The sequence below is a fragment of the Channa argus genome, chromosome 1, assembly GCF_033026475.1.
Source record: "Channa argus isolate prfri chromosome 1, Channa argus male v1.0, whole genome shotgun sequence".
NCBI lineage: Eukaryota > Metazoa > Chordata > Actinopteri > Anabantiformes > Channidae > Channa > Channa argus.
In genome coordinates, this window is record NC_090197.1 from 44,781,656 (window position 1) to 44,801,271 (window position 19,616).

The 19,616-nt window shown below is 41.9% G+C and overlaps 1 long non-coding RNA gene across 1 annotated transcript in view; it reads right to left on the reverse strand.

Moving 5' to 3' along the window:
• Positions 1-16,085, reverse strand: part of LOC137138392 (uncharacterized) — a 57,144-nt gene extending 41,059 nt beyond the window's left edge. The window contains exon 1 of the long non-coding RNA XR_010915948.1: positions 11,641-16,085. This is a non-coding gene — a long non-coding RNA (uncharacterized lncRNA). The remainder of the gene's footprint in view (positions 1-11,640) is intronic.
• Positions 16,086-19,616: the final 3,531 nt, after the last annotated feature.

The following is a 19,616-nucleotide window of genomic DNA, read 5'->3' on the forward strand; positions in this document are numbered from 1 at the left end:
ATTGAAGCTGTCCCACTTTCAGCAGTGAACAGATGCAGTGTCCTCATTTCTTGTATGGCAAAACTCTTCTCTGTCACACACCAACATTACGATGTAATTGCTGTTCACGCCACCGTATGTGTTTGTACAGTGCCTCATAGAAACTATAAGTGTCACTATAAGACACACTGGATTACACACCTCCCGCTGAATAAAGATATACTAATACTGCACATTGTAATTATTATGATCAGCAAGGAGGAAAGGGGTGCTGCAGTCTTTTCCTGTTTAAACTTGGTCTCACCTGCTCCACCTCATTCCAGTTTTCTCTCAAAGTCAAGTTGATGAATTCCCACTATTCATAATCAGCCATTTTCACACTCTGTTTAACACCCCCACCCCCCACCCCTGTTTTTTAATTTTTATTTTCCATAGTCAACATTACTTTATGTGTGTGAGTAGGGAAAAAAGAGTAAACTTAAAGCCGCATATGTTTCCTTGTTGTTTTTCTTTTGGCTATAAAATATAAAATATAATCATCTTATTAAGTTGTTATGACAGCACATCCATCAGACATGTTACGAGTGCCATCTGAAACCAAAACTGATGAACTAAAACAAATCTGTGTGCCCTAAAATCCAAAAGAGAGAACTAAAAGATGATAAATGCACCTTAGAACAGGTCAGACCCAGGCTTTCCCATAACAGACAAATGTAATCTTTTTTCTTTTTTTTTATATAAAAAGAAAGATTACTGCATCTAAATAACTGTTTAGTAGCTTCATATAAAGTTAGTGATGAACAGATTCTAAAACACATTTGAAAATGAAATATTGCTGATATCAATAAGCATTTGGCAAGGAGAGAAATCTTATAAAACACATCTGTCACTCAGTCCTCACCCAGAATTACTTTTTTCATTCATACCTGCCAGACATATCAGTACACATTAGGTACAAAGGTCAAGTTTAGTACAGTAAGTGTTTTACTGTCTTGTAATTGAGTCTTTTTTCATTGAGCTCCGACATGTCTTTTGTTTGGGAACTACTCTGTGTGTGTGTGTGTGTGTGTGTGTGTGTGTGTGTGTGTGTGTGTGTGTGTGTGTGTGTGTGTGTGTGCGTGTGTGTGTGTGTGTGTGCGTGTGTGTGTGTGTGTGTGTGTGTGTGTTTGGGTGAGCCTTTGTATGTGTTGAAGGCTGGGATAACATTTCTAGTAGCACATCTGCCTCAGAAAATCTCATGTGGCTGTATCCAGTTGCAGTCACAGATACCATGAAAGCAATCGCGGAGATAACAAAACCTCATTCAAACACTAAAAGACAGGTGAGAGCCTGTTCACCGTGTTTCCCACAAGTGCAGTTTTATACTCACTTGGGTGTGCCTTTGGTTTTAACTGATGAAAACCACTATGATGCAACGGCGTCGTTATTCATGACAGTACACAGTGGGAGGGTTTAGCTGCGAATGTCTGTGGCTTCGTGAATAAATCATCTAAATTCAACGAAGAGAAAAGCTCCAACAATAAAAGATTTTTCTTGCCTGACGGGTGAGTCACCATTCAAAGGGAAAAATAGAGGCCCAGATTCTCTGCTGTCGAGCATGCAAGCATCAGTTTCACTAGAGTGAAAAGCCAGCTGACAATAGAGCTAATTGATGAGGTTTATCCAGCAGAAAAGGAGGAAGCCTTGTGCTGTGACTCACCGTGGCCATCTGTGCAAGTGTACTGTATTTTCACAACCAGGCCTTCAAGAACAGAATAACTTCCTCTTTGGCATAAAGCCCCAACAAACATCATCGTAGCTAAACTGGCTCTATCACTGCCTGGTTAATACTTTCACTTGCACCTGTGCTTTAAACCGCCCTCAGTGTCTGACTAGTTGTTGCTGAGGGAAGGTAAGTACACCCACTGAGTGCGATATATTGAGGGAAATGTGAGTCATACCAAGCATCAACACACTTCCCTCAAAATGCTGAGGCCTGAAGTCATGCATTCTTTTGCACACACGTACACACACTCACACTGTGAAATTCCCAGAGAGTCGACTGGCTAATGACATTTTTTCATTACCAGCTAATCCAGACACAAAGGCACGACAGAGGGCTCTTAGGAGCCTTTTTTTAATTATTAGAAAGTGTCTCAGCTTCACTATTAAAACTTCACAAGTTTACAATAATCTCAATGCTAAGAAGCTAGACATCTTCAATATCAGTGACATATCAGTCGAGGGGGCTGACTGAAGGTCATTAATGCAAGTCGAGATTGAAACCGAGCGGGTGGACAAGATATGCAGCCAACATTAAAAGGCCAACCACATCTTTGTTTCGGTGAAAAAAATACTCTCCTTCTTACATGTTTAGATTTGTTTTCTTGCTTTTTCTTTCTTTTTTCCTTTCATTCTCTCTCGGGACTGTACATTTGATCTCTATGATGACGCATTACCACACACTGTTAACGTCTCTGTCACTGTGGTTAGATCCTTTGGCTTGTGAGAGTGATGCATTTCAGTTTCAGAAACACAAGATCATCAGGACCATTAAGTTTGTGTTTGAAACGAGCGTGCAGTTGCTAAATATGCCCCGGCTCAGAGTGAGACATGTAGTGACACAGCTGGCTCTCCTCGCAAGGGGAAATTACAGAGTTCAGTGGGTGATTTTTTGATCCAGTCAAAGCGAAAATACCCTTTAACTTCAAAGTTACCTTACAGGAAGCTCAAATTGAAACACTGGAGGAGGATTTAATGTGTCTGAACACTTATAAACAAAAGTACACACACGCACTTCCATCTTATCTGTCTGTGAATAGAGAGGGTGATGAAATAACAAGCATAAAGCTGCTCTGGCCTTCCCCACCCACACACACACAAGCACACACACATACTCTTCCTCTCCCCCCAGCTGGGTCCCTTCTGACTCATGGGGGATTACTTGTCTGATCACTTTGATCTGCTCGCCGGTGCCAAAGCTATTTTCTCCACACAGCGATTCATGTGCAGGCTGCATTAGCCTACAGGCAAGAGACACACATTCAGGTTAGAATTTCATCTGCCCACTGACACCCAAACTGCACCTACTAAACCCACGTTTCATGGTTTACAGCTAACAGGAGGAGAAGTCGATTCAGAGCCAATTTCAGTTGGGATTGGCAAGAGTGGTATCTGGTTATTCGAGGATGTTGCACAACAGTGATGAATAACAGTCACTTCTAACCACAAACGGTTTGCTCCTGATGCAACAGGATCTCTTATATGTGATAAATGTTTTGATATGAAAGGGAGGTCATAAGCTGACACACTGAGTTGAAATGGAAAATGTGGGTTGCCAAGTGATTGTATAGCCAGTGGCAAGAACGCAAAGGAGGAAATTGTTCTTTTTAAGCTTTATAAATGAGTTTCAAAATGTGTATAAAAGAGCACATGGTTGTGCATCAACCTCTATTCAAACATTGCTCTTACACTCACAGCCAAGGCACAGAAATTTGATAACACTTTTTTTTATGTCACATTAATTAACATGAGGCATGTGGATCATGCCAACACTGATGTGGCTGGGAGCCGTCCCTGCCCAGCCTCCTCTGGTTTACGGTATTCCTGTTGTTGCGTGCTCTGGTGCCAGGTAAACCACTCCAGCTGGGAATGAGAAGCGAACTGTCATGTGGTTACATGACTCAGTTTCTGCGAGAAATAATTGTCTTTCTGCATAATTTCAATCTACAACCCCACAACGACATCCACCCGCACATCCATCCATCCATCCTCCCTCTTGGAGACTCGGAGGAGCCAGCGTTATCAGCGGGTGTCAATTCATGAGAGCCATCATCAAAGGCAGCTGCCTGGTTTCCATGGAAACAGCCCACTTTAGAGGAGGTAGAATGGAGGAGGCATGTGTTAGAATGCTGCGGGTTACTATGGAGACTGGAGCGACAGCTTACATAAGTATTCACTGTGTGCATCTGTTGCACCAAGGCACATTCCACCATATAATTAATGCTCAGAGTGTTTGCTCGCTGCTGCTGAAAATTACAACAATGTCATTTCAAGTGGCAGGCAGCGGAGCTCATCGGCCGCACCACCACAGTCAAGGTCAGGCTAATTTCCCTGCCAATTAAGCCCAGCTAGTGCATGGAACAGCTGCCAACTGCCATCGCCAAGGTGACACATCAAATGATTCTTCTTTAACATCCAAATGCACTTCACAAATAGCCCCAGATGTGGTTCACGTTTGTTGAAAGGTTACCAAAAGCACCACAGTTTGTTCCACAGTGTATTTGCAGTGAACGCAGAAGTTCCCTGAGATGTAATAGGAAAGCATGAACCATTAAATGGCTTGGACAGGAAAGGAAATAGGATGCAAAGGTGGAAGTCAGTATGGTTTATTGGCCCCGAGCTATTCTGCCAATAACTAATGGATCCCCTCTGAAGAGAAACACTGCAGTCAAATTGCCTTGAGTGCCTGGATTCCAAATGGAAGTAGACAAATGATGTCTATCTTATCTGAACAGCGCATAGTGCATTTTCTCTATCTCTGATTCATGCACCCATCACATCATATATTCTGCCATCTCTGCCAAACTGCAGCCTTTTAAGTCTTGATTGCAATTAAGCTCTGTATATGTGCTTCTCTTTCATCTCTTGTGCATATAGCTAACCAATAATATGAAGCAGCTGTTGTCACAGATGAGCAAAACAGGAAGCTTATTTGAACAGCGAGGGATCGCAGCAGAAATAAAAATAGATCCTTTGTACGAGAAATGAAAATAAGATCTGGTGTTGTAGATTTGTGTTGTATGACCCAAACTTCAGTTGACACTTTACATTTGGACCATAATGATGTAGGATTTTAGGGACATGAAATAAAAGAGTAAATTTTTTATTAGTTTCGGTTTCAGTTAGCTCTTTCATTATTTTCACATCATTTTGTATTCAGAAAATAATGATGCATTGACAATTACAGCTCTTAGCACTTAATCTCACCCTTTACCCACTTCCTCTGACTCATATAACCATGGTCACATGAGCAGAAACGACACTCTAAACAAAACCAAGCATTTGCAAATACATGGAAACAACATCCACCCGACCGCATGCAAAACTGATATAAAATCAGCAGGACTTGGGATTTGGGCATGTGTGCTTCTTCTCCTAAAATTAGCATACATCCTGATTGCAACTGAAACCATGCACTTTGCATGCAGCATAGCCTGTGGTGCCTTCTCTGTAACTTCTGAGGTTGGTAGAAAAGAGATAGGGGAGGTGAAGGGGATAAACACATTGGTGAGGAAACCACAACGTGACAAAGGTTGTACTAATAAGACTGCCACAACAGCCAGTGCCAGGCAGGGAAGACTCTGATGGTGTGGGGTAAATGTATGACACATAAGCTACTTAATAAGGACTTCCTCATTGTGCCCTCCAGTGTATGAACGTGAGATTATGATAAGCAGCCAAGTTTACTAATACCCCAGCATCAATAACACCACATTTTGCTCTTTTCAGACTAATAGAAATAGACTGTTCTCATGCAGATTGTACTGAGGTTGGTGGTTGGAGATGATCATATACTGGAGCTTATTTATGTCTCTTGTCCCAGCTGTCATATTTCACCATAACCACATTCCGGATATTTAGTTGATTGAGTTAAAACCAGAGATATTTTGGATGCAAGTTCACTACCACTGCTTTTAAAAAAAACATAATTGATCATTCATAATTTAGCATTAGTAAGAGGAGTGCTTTTTTTTTGTGGCATCAGCATAACACAGTAAAGCATGTAGCCACCTCAGAGAAAAGCCTAGGTGACTTGAATAACTATCTCATGCAACTATATAATACCAGTGACAGATGGCAGGAGGGGAATGCCGTCTGACTACGGCAGGGACATGCTCCACTAAGTGAGAAAAATGCGTTGTGACACTCCTCCAGGGCACCTTGTGAACAGCGTGACAGTGGCATGAACGCGTCAACATGCCAGTTTTCACAGTGCACCCCTCTCTGTGCAGGCCTGCCAAGACTACCGACACTTCAGTTCAACTTCCACACCACGGAAAAGCACTTAAGCCACTGGAAATGTTGCTGCAACATTTCACCATCAGGATGTGGATTTGTTTTGCCCAGTCTTGAAAACATAAAGGCTTCTGTGAGCAGTGGGATGTTGGATAAGCTCATTAGTTGCCTGAGGCTGTTATTGTCAGTGACGGCTGTAAATAGCTTTTATAATTCGATCAACTCCACCTTAGCCGTGTGCAGTGAGTCAACTCTCTGCCCTCCTCAAACTGTGTCAGGGCAGCTGTTGCTCCAGATCATGTTCTGATGTTACACAAAGGCCGCAGCTATAATATGACTAGCATACAATGGTATGTTGTGTTGTGCACCAACAAAACAAAGATGACTGTGTTGGGTTGGGCCAAAACCACCCCACTAGCACAATTCCACGAAGTGAGTTCAGCTACTGAAAGCTTTCCAAGCCCGTCCCTTGGGAGTTCAAGACTGTTTGTTTTGGCAGCGATACAGTGTTTTGGCAGACACTGACAAACCTGCTCACCTGTAATCAAACAAGGAAGGCCAACACCCTTCTTTTAAGCATCACTCCCTGTCTCCCTAGTTGAGCATGTCTGTGTGTTTGTTACATAAGTACAGGGATAGAGCAGAACTGTATCCCGCTTTACCCAATAATCAATCCTGTGTTGCGATTTTTAAGTAGGTAAACAAAATGACCATCAATGTCATTCACAATATAATGAGACTAGTAATTTCCTTTTCTTGCAGGGGAGTGGCTCATGAAATAGGCTATTCTCTCTTGATGGTTTAAAACCATTCATTCAGATGTCCTGCGGGCAGCTTACACATCATAGAGGCCAATATTTCTTGGCAGCAAACATATTAGATTTTGAACCCTTGTCATGCCTACTCTGCAACCTTACTGATACCCCGTAACCATCTTCAGTCATAATCAGAACGTCAGACTAGTGCAGGAAGGGTGAATAATTAATGCTATGTCTTTTGGGTTTGCTTATTTCACTAAGCAAAAAAGAAGTTTCTTGCCTTCATTGCCTGCAGCCAAATACTTAGCTTGCCTGGCACTGCGTTCAGCTTCTAAGGGGATGATGCATTGCTCAGAGATCTTTTTTTGACAAACCATCACATAGGATTCAACACAGGAAAAACAAACTTGTGCGGGAATAAAACTCCATATGAACTCATGCAGTGCTCAAACAGAAGGGGGAAGGAAGACATCAAAGCACTTTTACAACGCGTGAAAATACTAATATCTTCGAGGGTAAATCGTGTCATTAGCATGTGAGATGACATTTTTTTTGTTGGGAGAACACACAGATTAGTAAATGGAGGTGGCTTTGAGGCTGAAGGGTGTTGGCAGAGTATTCCATGCAGTGACATGTTTATCCAGGCCACCAGACAGACAAAGAACAGATAGCGGCTCAGAGACAGGGAAAAAACTGTGTGTGTGTGTGTGGGTGTGTGTGTGTGATGGGGAGGGGGAGGGGGGTTGCTGTTTACACACTGCCAGGAAACTGAAAAGTGTTCTGAGGTCCATCCCTATCACAGTGTCCTGCAGTCTATCTCCTGGCACTTTGGAATAAGTTAACAGTGATAACGGTGGCAGATTTACCACTCAAAGTGAGCAATTAGTGATAATGGGCCTTCAGTTTCAGACAGAACTAATGCCGGTTTCTCATTGCTATCTATCAACCGGCGAGTTTGCTGGCTGAAAAGATGATTTTCAGGATAATTTCATCAGCTGTAGCTAGCTTTACATTAACCCCATGAGATGGTTAGAAATGTTGTTTCTAGCAGAATTTTAATGTACCCTTATTCGTGTAGAGCTATAACAAGAAAGCAAATCACATCAGATAAACATCGTATAATGCTTTAAGAGTCAAAACAGCTTTAAGTATATAAGTTGAGTTATTGTTATTTCTAGTTTCAAACTGTTTTATTATAATAAGTGCTAACTGTACCATAACTTCCTAGTAAATTAATGATGTGAGCCAGGGTCGCCACACATGCGTAGACAATTAACAAAAAGTTGATAAGAATAAGCACCTACACATGCTCCGACGTTTAACATTAGCAGAGAAGGAGCTTTTAGGGTGAGAACCAAAATTATTTTTTTGTAGCAGATAAAAAGTATGGTTAGGTAAACTTCTCCAAATTCAGATAAAAGCAGAACAGAAATGCTGACTGAAACTTCACATTCACAAGACAGAGATATGCCATCAAAGACAGGTTCTGTGATGGTGCTTTTTAAAAATCAAAACCCACAAACTAATGTTGACCCGCGGCTCACTGGCACCTCCAATAGGAGCTATAGTTAGCTGCCTAGAAATAGAATAGACACACTGTTAAATCAATTTCGATCTGGTGTTTTTTTTCCTTGTAAAAAGCAACAACAAAGGCCTGTTGGGTTTCTTACTATGCAGTTGCTGAACTATGATTGGACACTTTTTAAAGGAGGACTTTGGCAAATCGTCAAATAAAAGTTTCTCCTGACTTTGTGACCTGCTGTCTACAGACATAATAACCAGAGAAGACATGTTTTGGAAATCACCTCAATCTCTGCAGACAATGTTCTACAGCAGCAGCAGACACAGCTTTTCTTTTCTCGTCAGATTGTCAGATGCTAAAGTTAGCCTCTGTGGCCTTATCTACAAACAGCACCACACCTGACTGTCTACAGCTGCCCTATCTCCCTCCCTACACGTTATACAGCACCTGCTGCCTGTCACAGATAGACTTAGTCCATACTAAATCATGCCACATTAGCACAGACATGCCACAGAGTTCAGCAGCATCATATGTTGTGGCAGGGAAATCAATGATAAATCTCTGTTTTCATAATGAAAAATGTTCGGGGAAGTACTTATTGCACAGCAATAATACTGAGGAAACTTTATTGTATTTTCCTTATTGATCTTGCAGATTCATGCATCCACACTTGAATTTGTTATCTGTTGCTGAATACAAATAAAATTTGTCTGGCATAGTGAGTGAGATATTTACCAAAAGTCTCTTCAGTTCTCAGTGGGATTGATATTAGCTCTCAAACTGAACATAAATTCAAACAGGCACATCCGTGTTTTCACCTGTGTTTGCCTCATAGTCACTAGTCAGCATGAAAACACAACCTCAGCATCAATTTGTCAGCTTGTCTGGATGGGTCTTAAACTGATGTCATTATCACAGCAGGCGTAAATCCCTATCCCAGATTTAGTGAGGTTGCACTGCTTACCTAGGGCCACCCAGTGACTTCCAAAGCCATAAACGTAATACAAACGCTCAACAGGTTCAGACTGCTGCACTAGCACATCAGTCAGAGAGCTTAGGGACGAGCCGTTGCTTGTGCTGACCGTTAATCTGTAGCTGTTTGTGTGAAGGTCAACAAGTTATTCAGGACAGTCACACAGAGCTTATGTGAAGCTGCAGTCAGGTGACATGGAGTAGTAGATGCTTTGAACCTACATGGTGAATAATTGGAATAATTGGTGACAACAGTGAAATGTTTTATAACCTCTCTGCTGTCCCTGAGATAGGAAAACTCTGTATCTTTTAGAGCACCACTTCGCTAGCACCAGAAGATTTATGGCAGTCCAGGCTCATGCACTAAGGCACTCTGGGAAAAGACAGCGGAGAGATTAGAAACTAAACACACTGTGCCTCATTCTGTAGTTTATCCAATTACATGACTAGCTATGCTGAAGTCAGCTCGGTGTCACATGACTGGTCATCTGGCAGAGATGACGCCTGCTGCAGCTTGTTCAAAACAGAAACTGAGTCATCAGGAAAAGCATCCACACCTAAAACAAGTTCTCAACTGTGACTTTGGTTTCATATCCTGATCACTTGTGAAAATGAAAAATCTGTGTTTACATTTCCAAAACTAGACAAGGCACTTATGTTTATGCTGGATGACCTACTGTAGATGTGTTTAAGGTTACAGCCACTATCAACACCTCGAAATAGTTTAGTCAACAAAGCAATTCACCGTGAACCACAATAAATATTGAACTTGACTGAACAAATGTGGCTACAGTGAAGGTTTGCTAAAAAAAAAAAAAAAGATTATCAGAACATAATTATCATAAGGGATTTTAATTGGGAAGCTGCACTGATTCATATTTATTACCTGGTGAATATTTATTTTGTCAGATAATCAGGAATTATTGTTGTATGTCTTTCAAAATAAAAGCTCACTTTTGTGAACTACTGCCTTTGAACACTTAACTTATTTTTAAAAATTCCTCAGCACAGTACACACCTCATGTGTGTTTTTGACTGATCTCTATCAAATCATGCCTGCATTTCTGGAACACGCTGTATGGTTCAAGACGAGGGTACGGAGGGGAGATTTGGTTTGTGTGTGGGTGGCTGGTTTTGTGTCTGAATGAAGCAGCATGAGAGAAGAAGGGGGAATAGAGAATGTGTCGGGCTTTTTAGTCGAGAGACTTCTTATGTTGATGAATAATTGAGCTGTAGCCAGGCAGAGAGCTGTTTCATGAGCCGCTCTGTCTCCAAGTTAAAATTAGACCCTTTTCCCTGTGCAGACAGTCTCTTTGAACTGCTACTGTCTCTGAGCATCACTCAGCTCTCTCTACAGCCCACTTGTGCCTTTCAGTGCAATATGCCTTAGTAGATATGTGGAGAGACATAAACTTGCTCGGTGGACAAGGGAAAAAACTATGTAATACAAGCCAGGGAACAGACCCTTCAATGTCATATTTTAATTTGCATGTAGTCAAGATGCATTAGAATAAAATGTGAAAGCACAAATATTTTCCTTGTGTTGATTGGGGACACTAATTTAATATTTAAAGCTGCTCACTGCAGCAGTTATAATAAAGTTCTGTCTCTGTCCTCTGCCTACCTGTCATACCCAGATCCCCCAGGCGTTCCTGTCTTTGCCTGGCCTCTGAGTACCAGAGGCCCATCTCAATCTGTCACTGTTGTCAGGCTCACAATGCCACCAAAGAACCCAGAAAGTAGGACACAGAGAACTCATCACACACGCACACACTTAAAATCTATAGGAATTGTGTCGAAAAATACACGTTTTGCGACAGATGCCTAAGAGTCCATCAGCATAATATCGGGTGTTATCTGTGGGCAGCAGCTCTAAATGGGGCATTCAGTGACTCTTCAAAGCCCCTGTTTCTGCAGGGTAACTCAGGCTGCATTGTTACTGTTTTAATTAGAACTGCTTCTTGCCTGCTCCCAGAGATCCACCCAGCCTCAACATCAAAGCTCTGCTCTGAATAATGATGTACCCCTCCATGCCTCAGGTACAGCCTGAATCACCCCCCCGCACCCCTCAGCAAACCTCCCTCCACACCTCTTTGTACCTCTCTGCTTCCCAATTTATTGCTTTTTCTCCACACGCTGACATAACACTATTTTCTCATGTTTAGGGCAGCAAGCTGTTGGTAAGCTTTTTACAATTGTGCTCAATGCTTCTCCACTACTCTTGCGGTTAAAACAGTCTCATAGGGAAAGTTCTTTTCATTTTCCGCGTTATGCAGAAACACCATAAAACATGCCTTTTAGATATTGTATTCATTTATACAGTTACAACAGTAACAGCACAGACATCAACAATCACAAGGGAAACATTTCTAACTTTAATTAAGATAATAATATTGCATTACATTTACTCACTGTTTTTTTTAGTTGCCTCCAGTTCTGATTTTGATCTGCCACATCCAAGATAGATCAAATTAATGGTGCATAGCTGAAGATTAGCTTTGAAGACCATTTATATCTATATAATAAAGGCCATCAGGCTGCTTTGTGGATATTGTCAGGCTCTCCTGATGCCGATTAAAATTTCTTTACAATTTATGACAGATGCATTTGGTCTGTTTTAGCAAATCAACACAGCTACTTAAAGCTGACATGCCTCAACCTCTTATGCGTCAACCTCTTAGAATGAATATGTTTGCAACATACTGGACTTATTCAAACATCACATCTGATATCTGTCTCATACTGACTTTTGTTGCACTTCCCCATTGCTGACTCACAGCTGCATTCCTCTTAAGCTGTTTCATGAGCCCCTCATTCTTGTGTGTGTGTGTAAACACAATGAGGCAACACCAAAGAAGTCTCATGAAATTCAGAGGTTATGCAAACTCTTGAATCATGGTGTTCTCAGTTGATTATGCACTAGACGTGGCACTCATCAAAGCAAATCACATTTTAATGAGATCAAAGCATAGTACGAATCTTGGAAACAATGTGCAATTATGTAATTGTTGGCCTTCCTTGCACTGCATGCATTGGATTCAAAGCAGGTCACAGACCCTCCTCCAGTCAGACGGCGGCTCATTGTGGGAGCTAATTTAAAAATCTGATTTACATACAACTGGAAAGGTTACCTAAAATGGTATAGCCCACTTAAATAAATTTGACTTTTAAAAGTCATTCAATCCTTCGACTCATGTGGCTCAATTTTGTTAGACACGTGACGAAGTAAAGCATTTGACTGCGTTAGATAAAACATTTTACCCAATACACTATTACATAATTTCTATTTATTTCCTTTACTTGGAAGCTCAGTTAGCAAAACGTGCAACATAACTAGCATGTTTAAACAATCGTTTGACATTTTGGGAAACCATTTCTTTCATTTAGATTAACTTTTACCATGAAGAGACGTATAACCACACATTTAGCTTAGCTTACCATGAAAACCCAAAGCAGAGCAAAATTACAAAACCTACAGAAGGTCACAATTTCCACTCAAGAAAAATACATCCAGCAGTGATACACTTTGTTTGTTTGTTTTTGTCTAGATGAAACAAACAAGATATAACATGTTAATTAGTGAGCCTTTAAGTCTTTGAGCTAAACTTACCTAAATCATAATGATAGTAATGATATTAATATTTGTTGGACCGATGCCCACAGATGATGGTGCTACTACAGGGTTTCAGTGTCTTGTCCAAGGACACCTTGGCATGTGACCAGGGGAAACTGGGAACTGAACCACCACCTAGGGGTTCATGGACAATTGCCCTACCAACTGATGTGTATTGATGTCTCTTTAATATAGGCTGTAGACCTTCAGACTCTATCGATCTTCTCATCAAACTGTCTGTTATAAAGCAAATAAGCATATTTCTCAAAGTGTTTGACTACTGCTTAAAAAAGACTTCAGTTAAATATTGTGAGTGTGGTTTTATTTATTTCCATCTTTCAGGTTAAGCTGACTAATGTGGTAATGGTAATAAGTTTAACTAAAAATACAGCCTGTTTCTCTTCTGTTTTAATCACATTATAAAGCGTTGCAGAAGGGCAAGAAAGTACATTATTTTCCCAAGGTTCATATTCCACCTCTTCTTTTGTTACAACAAGCTTAGCAGAGTAATCCACTTTGATCACACTGTGTTTGAATTTTAATCTCAGGTAAAGGTGGTGTGCAACCTCATTTATTAGGATGAGAACTGCAGAACCACAGCCAAATTAACATCTGACCCACGCCATCGTCATTACGCTGTAAAAAGCCTGTTTTGTTTGCTGTTTGGATAAAGGGCTGTCAACTTGTTACAATGCCAAGATTAATTGTACTGGTTTAAGTAATCCAGAGCACGGCTTGGTTGTGAATTGATGAGGTCTGCTTTGGCCTGTTTAGGCTGCTAGGCCTTCAGGGAGTTGAACACTCAGAGCAGCCCAAGGCCAAAGCCTGAAGCATCCATCATGAGGATTACATCACTTACATCATCAAAGGTCGGCCACATTAGGAGTTCACAGTTTCCTGTGTGGAAGAGCTGCTGCACTTTAAAGAGTTAACTCTGAAATGTCTAAGTGCTTTCTTGCAATCTAATCAGTTTTATGTCTCTTAGCTTCTCTTCCTTCTAATGATGGTACTCAGACAATGTAGCACACATTATAGAGTTTTGTTCAGCTCCGGCAAGCAGACGGTCTACGCAGCACAGCTTTCTGCTGAAAAAAAAGAAGTCACAGATCTATTTTTGTAATATTAGATGAACATGTGCACCTTACTGTTGGGGGATGTGACAGTGAAACTACTAAATCAACACCCCAACTGATTTGCACCTCCTGATAAAGCTATTTGAGAAGCACCGAGGTCACAGAGAAGCTGAACCATGACGGTGACATCACAGCTTGGAAAGCAGAACAACAAACGCCGCCTTCTTCTCACGAAAACAAAGCATGTTTGTTTGCAGGCCTTTTTTTCTCTTTCAAGATTTGTCCTGTGAGTTGAAAATGTGACGGTACAGTACACTGACCTTTGTTTCTCTGGTAACAGACTCTCTCTGTGTCTCTGGGCCTGCAGAGAATTGGGGGGTGGGGGTGCGGAGAGTCACCCTTAGGGGTTGAGTGCTGATCACATGAGCAGCTAAAGTAACAAAGCAGTCGGATTCGAGGCTTTGCCTCCACACAGCCACGTGATTCAGATTTCCAAAGAACTGAGCCAGTGTCGACACCTGATGTATTAAGCAATATTGTAACAAGAGAACTGGCATTGAGAGTTTTAAAGCAAGTAAATGTAAATTGGGCAGTGTTAAAATGACACACAGACACGCACTCACACAAACACGATTATTTTCCACTTGAACAGGAAGAAAGGAAAAACGGATTTTCTGGCTGAAATTTACCACAAAAAAAGCTCCTCTTTAACTATTATTGCATTTCATTTATGCAATAAACAAACAAATATAACCACTTCTTTCGGTGAGTCAGCATAGTTGTCCATCCTTCTAACATCATTGTGACACTTCTACGAGAAAAACATGACAGAAAACAAATTTTCTGCCTTTTCACTGAGGTATACACTGTTATGAGTGGAACAAGATGTAAATGGCAAATGTTAGACCAAGCATAAAAATGTAGGCGAAAATGATTTATGGAACAATCTTCAAGTATCTCTCCTAATTAATACAGTGTCATATTGAAAATCTCAGATGTACAGAACAGTAAGACACTGAGAGCCCTGGACATTTTTTAGGAAGAGGCAACCAAATAAATCAAGTAGTTTTCAAAGTGTGAGCCATGGGGGACGTGTAATTAAGTAAATGACATAGCATCTTTCTCACAAACCAAGCCAAACAGGCTGTACTATTACTACCCTGTGTGTGGTGAATGGAAATGAGAGTGCAATGTCTGTACAAAGATCTATGACCCAGACAGCAGAGAGTGTTAACAGTGGTATGATGTATGACTTGGACATTTAGGGTGTCTTCTAACAGATGCAAATTAAGAACAAGTAGTGAGTAAAACCCATGTAATAATACACATAAGGCTATAATACAGACTGTAGGAAAATAGTACATATTATGCATGCGTATCATCAGTCATCAAGAACTATAAGGAGATAATGATATAATAAGGTTTTTTTTATTTATCCTCTATACACACAGTTTAGAATAAATAAATAAGGGAGACTAGGGCCAGACTGTCCTATTGAAATTATTCCCAGTATTTCATTATAACAGATTTTTACAGACAAAGGTGATACCACTGACAATAATATTATTCCCACTAATATGATATGTTGTGTGAATATTCTATTATACCCGATTAATACAGAGTTTAAGCATGACACATGTACTTATCCTCTACTCTAAACAGTCTTTATAGGTATCATTAGAGTTGTTTGACCTCAAGGTCCATTTAGTAGCTGTTTGATCATTGTGCATGATTTAGTTCAGACTTCTTTTGGATGTCAACCTATGTCAAACATAGGTCCTAAATTTCTTCTGACATTTAAGGGCTTCTCCTCGGAGGTAAGTTCAATCAAAGTTCAAACTTCATTTTCTAATGAAGATCAGACGGAGCCAGACTTGCTAATTGGACTTATGAGCTAGTTTGTTTATATGAAGAAGCTTTGAAACTCAATATAAAGTGTAGTTAGGATCAAACTACAAGCTTGACAGTCCATCAGCAGCCCTTCCCTCCAGACATACCGCCAATCATCTGAGAGAGAGCACATCCAATCTTTGTACTTGTGCATGTCCCCATCACTCGGCTGGGTACTGTCAGCAATTCCACTCCCCATGAGGATTCCCACAGCGCCATGTGGCAGTGAGGGTCACATTGCATTCTGGGAGAAATTCTCAGTTAAAATCCCTCCTGGGTGCGACCCCGCTCCCCCCACCCCTCAACAATTTTCCCCGGCCTTCTCCAAAAATTCCTTGGCCCCCAGGGCACCACACAACCCAAATTAACAGGACACATCAGCACTTTCATCTGCATCCCCGAGCAAGCTCAGACACTGCAGCAGCAGCTGTTCGACCACTCACAGACACAGATAGTGTTCTGAAAAGTACTAATGCACTATAGCTGGCACACCCCCTTTCCCCTCTAGTGATACGAGCACAGACGGAGCCAAACGTGGATAAGATTGTCAGGCTAGGTGTGGCTGACAGAGCTGTCCTTTAGCTGTCCTTCAGCTGCACCAAAATATTCACCCACATGAAAAAGAATATGTATGTATGACAACAAGTTGCCGTCCTTGCATTGTAATTGAGAAACTGGGTCATTAGGTTGCACCTTATTTAGTGGCATTTCAAGGCTTCTATTGACATGTATATTTTTATAACACATGGAAACAAGATACACGATTACACACATTTTGCATTCATTAATTTATTTGTAAATCACAGCCTACTAATAAAAAGACACAATGCAAACAGGGCTGAGAACAACTAGAGAGATAAAGGGATAGCGATTTCTTGCTGAGGTCACCGTAGACAGATTGTGTTACAAAGTGTTTGCTTTAAACAGAGTACAATACAGGCTGTTCCATGGTGACAGATTGTATCACAGCACAAAAGAAACAGAGATATATTGTTTTACTTTAGCACTATAAAATGAAAAAAAAAAGCATTATAGTGTCTGCAAAGAGATAGAGAAGGTAGCTTATCAAGGTCGCAGCTTGAGACAGTGATTGGGTTACCATGGCACTTTATGGCTCAACAGACTAAAGCACATGACTTATGTTGCAAGTTGTGACTTTGCAACAGAGCAACGGCACTGTCTGATGAATCCGAGGTCATTCTTTCACAACGCCTGATGGAGGAGTATAGACCTGCCAGTAATAACTCACAGCCAAGCTGTTTGCTGCAGGGCACAATCAACCTGATGTAGTAAGAACACAGAAATTCATACCCTGCAAAGCCATTTAAGGAAACATTTTGATCATATAAAGCATGTTTAAATAAGCCAGTATCTTCTATTGATTTTCTCAAAGTCATAGTTCCTGTGTTGAGTCTCAGCATTATTAAAACTGGCTCCTAGTTGGTTAAAAACACTGTCTGCTGCAGTCATCTAAATTAAGAGCTAAAACTTTTAGGTCATCACTGCAAAGGCACAAAATCAATTTCCCAGTTCTGACCACTCATTCAGCGAACAAAACTGGCACAGTGGTGGGAAGTCATTGAAGCATTATTTTCATGTTGTTGCATTGCTAGGGACTCCTGCCGGTTGGCTGCAGCGCCTGAACACAGCATTGTTGGGATCTAGTGGGTGGGGGTGGGGGGTTAACGTCAATTCTATTTGCATCATGCCCTCCCGGTGACGCACTTTGCTGGACGAGAGAGCAGTACATTTTTATTGAGGTAGTTTAAATTCAAATGCAAAGGGAGAAAAAGAAGGATGAAGCTTTTTCTGTAGGCCGTGTTGCTGTGTGTTGCTCTCCTTGTTTCCCTGGCAACAGAAATATTGACATGCTGCAGTGCTGCTGCTGGAAGTTGGCAGGCAGCCAGACAGCACCCTGCCTGCACACAATCTCACATTCTTTCGTTTGCCAGCACTATCACTCCAGCTTCACACAATTCCCATCTCACTTTTTTGTTATCCATCTTGGTGGGTTTCTGAGACCAGCTGAACGCCAATGTGAAGCTTAATGACTTGGGTGGATTGTGTAGTGTGTGTCTGTTGGAGGAGGGTGTTGGGCAGAGAGAGAGGGGGGGGAACGAAAGACAGCATGACGGGGGAGGGAGAGCGAGTAAGAGCCAGAGAAAAACATGGAGGAGGGAGGGGCGAACTCTGTGCCATGCGGCGCTTGCCTGTTAAGACGAATAGAGGGAAAGGCGAGCCTCATGTTATGTTACAAGAACATAGTAGTTGCTGGGGGGGTTGGGCTCTACATCAACAGATGGATAAACCTGGGAGAAGAATGTATGCCAAGCGCCAAATGTATCAGTGGCTTGCTGGGACATGAAAATGTCAGGTGTCGACGCTGAGCCACGCGGTCGCTGCTATTTATACAATCCACCGTGTGCTGGATGCACACATAAGGTCTTCTGAACGAGGATGACAGGGGTTAGGGGTAAGACTATTGCCAGGCAGAGGAAGAGGAGAGCAGGATAGATGAGCGGGTGACTCACCTTTTTATCAGTCATGGATACAGACAGCCAGAGAGGAGCCTCCATGGCCCTTTTGTGCTCAGACAGGTTGGGCAGGGAAATGTCAACAACAGGGAGGGCTGTGCATGGCTAACAACCATTATCTCATATCTCAATTATCTCATCTGCAGAGCGGCACTCACACAAGGCACGGAAGGCTGTGCTAAGACCCAGGGCAAGTGTTGACTGGCCATGTAAGAAACGTAGCAACACGTAGCGGCTAGGATGCGCCATTTCAAGTGTCTGCTCTGTTTTGTTGCCCCTGTCTTCGCCCAAGGGCATACATGACACATGCAGCTTGGAGAGGAAATCTGCAAAAGCTCCACGCCGACTGAAAGCAATTTAGTGGGTTTTTACTCTCCAATTAGTGACTGGCTGGTGAACAAGTAACCCCATCAAAACACATCAGTTGGCATTTTGTTTCACAGCCTTTTTCAAAGCCCTCAGGGTCTGTGTCAACTGGGTCCAGACAAAGCCTTCTAAACCCGGGATTTCATTTCCACATTGTGCCCCAGTGTCCCCCTTCATTGTTGATTTTTCCACTATGTGCAAGGCCAGGGTATTTGCACCACTCTGTTAGGCCCACGTCAAAAGAAAAAGTATCTGCTGTTGATGGCTAGGCCATTCTTGTTATTCATGCCATGCCTGGTGGTTTAGTAGGGCAGGGAGCAGAATTTTCCAGAAGCAGCTGTGTGCAAGCGAAGCTGACAGTGCACCAGCCCAAAAGGGTTTCTATCTCCCTCCCTTCTCTCTCTCCAAAACCCTCGCGCCCCCTCCCTTCCCCTCCATCGGCATGCCTGGCTCAGTGCCCGGACTTACTCAAACTCACACTCAACCAGAAATATCCGCTCTCCCCCCTACCTCCCCCGAACATATCCCTCTGGCTCAACACAGAAGCTTCCATCACTCCGGATGACATTGGATCATTTTTTTCACCCATGCACATTCCAGCCAAAGACGAGGACAAGGGAGGGGAGCGGCTGCTGTTTCTGCTCTGTGATTATATCATTACAGAGCAGCAGACATGTATACAGTATATCAAGCACAACCTGTCATTAGCATACTTTATTTGATGATGGCTAAATACAACTGTGCTTTTGTTGGATCCAACCATCTAGATTGCCTTTGTGCCAGTACCACAGAATTAAATTTGGGAATGCTTCTTCCAAGCGCTCCAAATTCGCAATCAGCCTTGAGCTATAAAAACCCTTCTCTTATTTACTGTACCATTATCCCCCTGACACCTGTTGTGACATGCTCTAT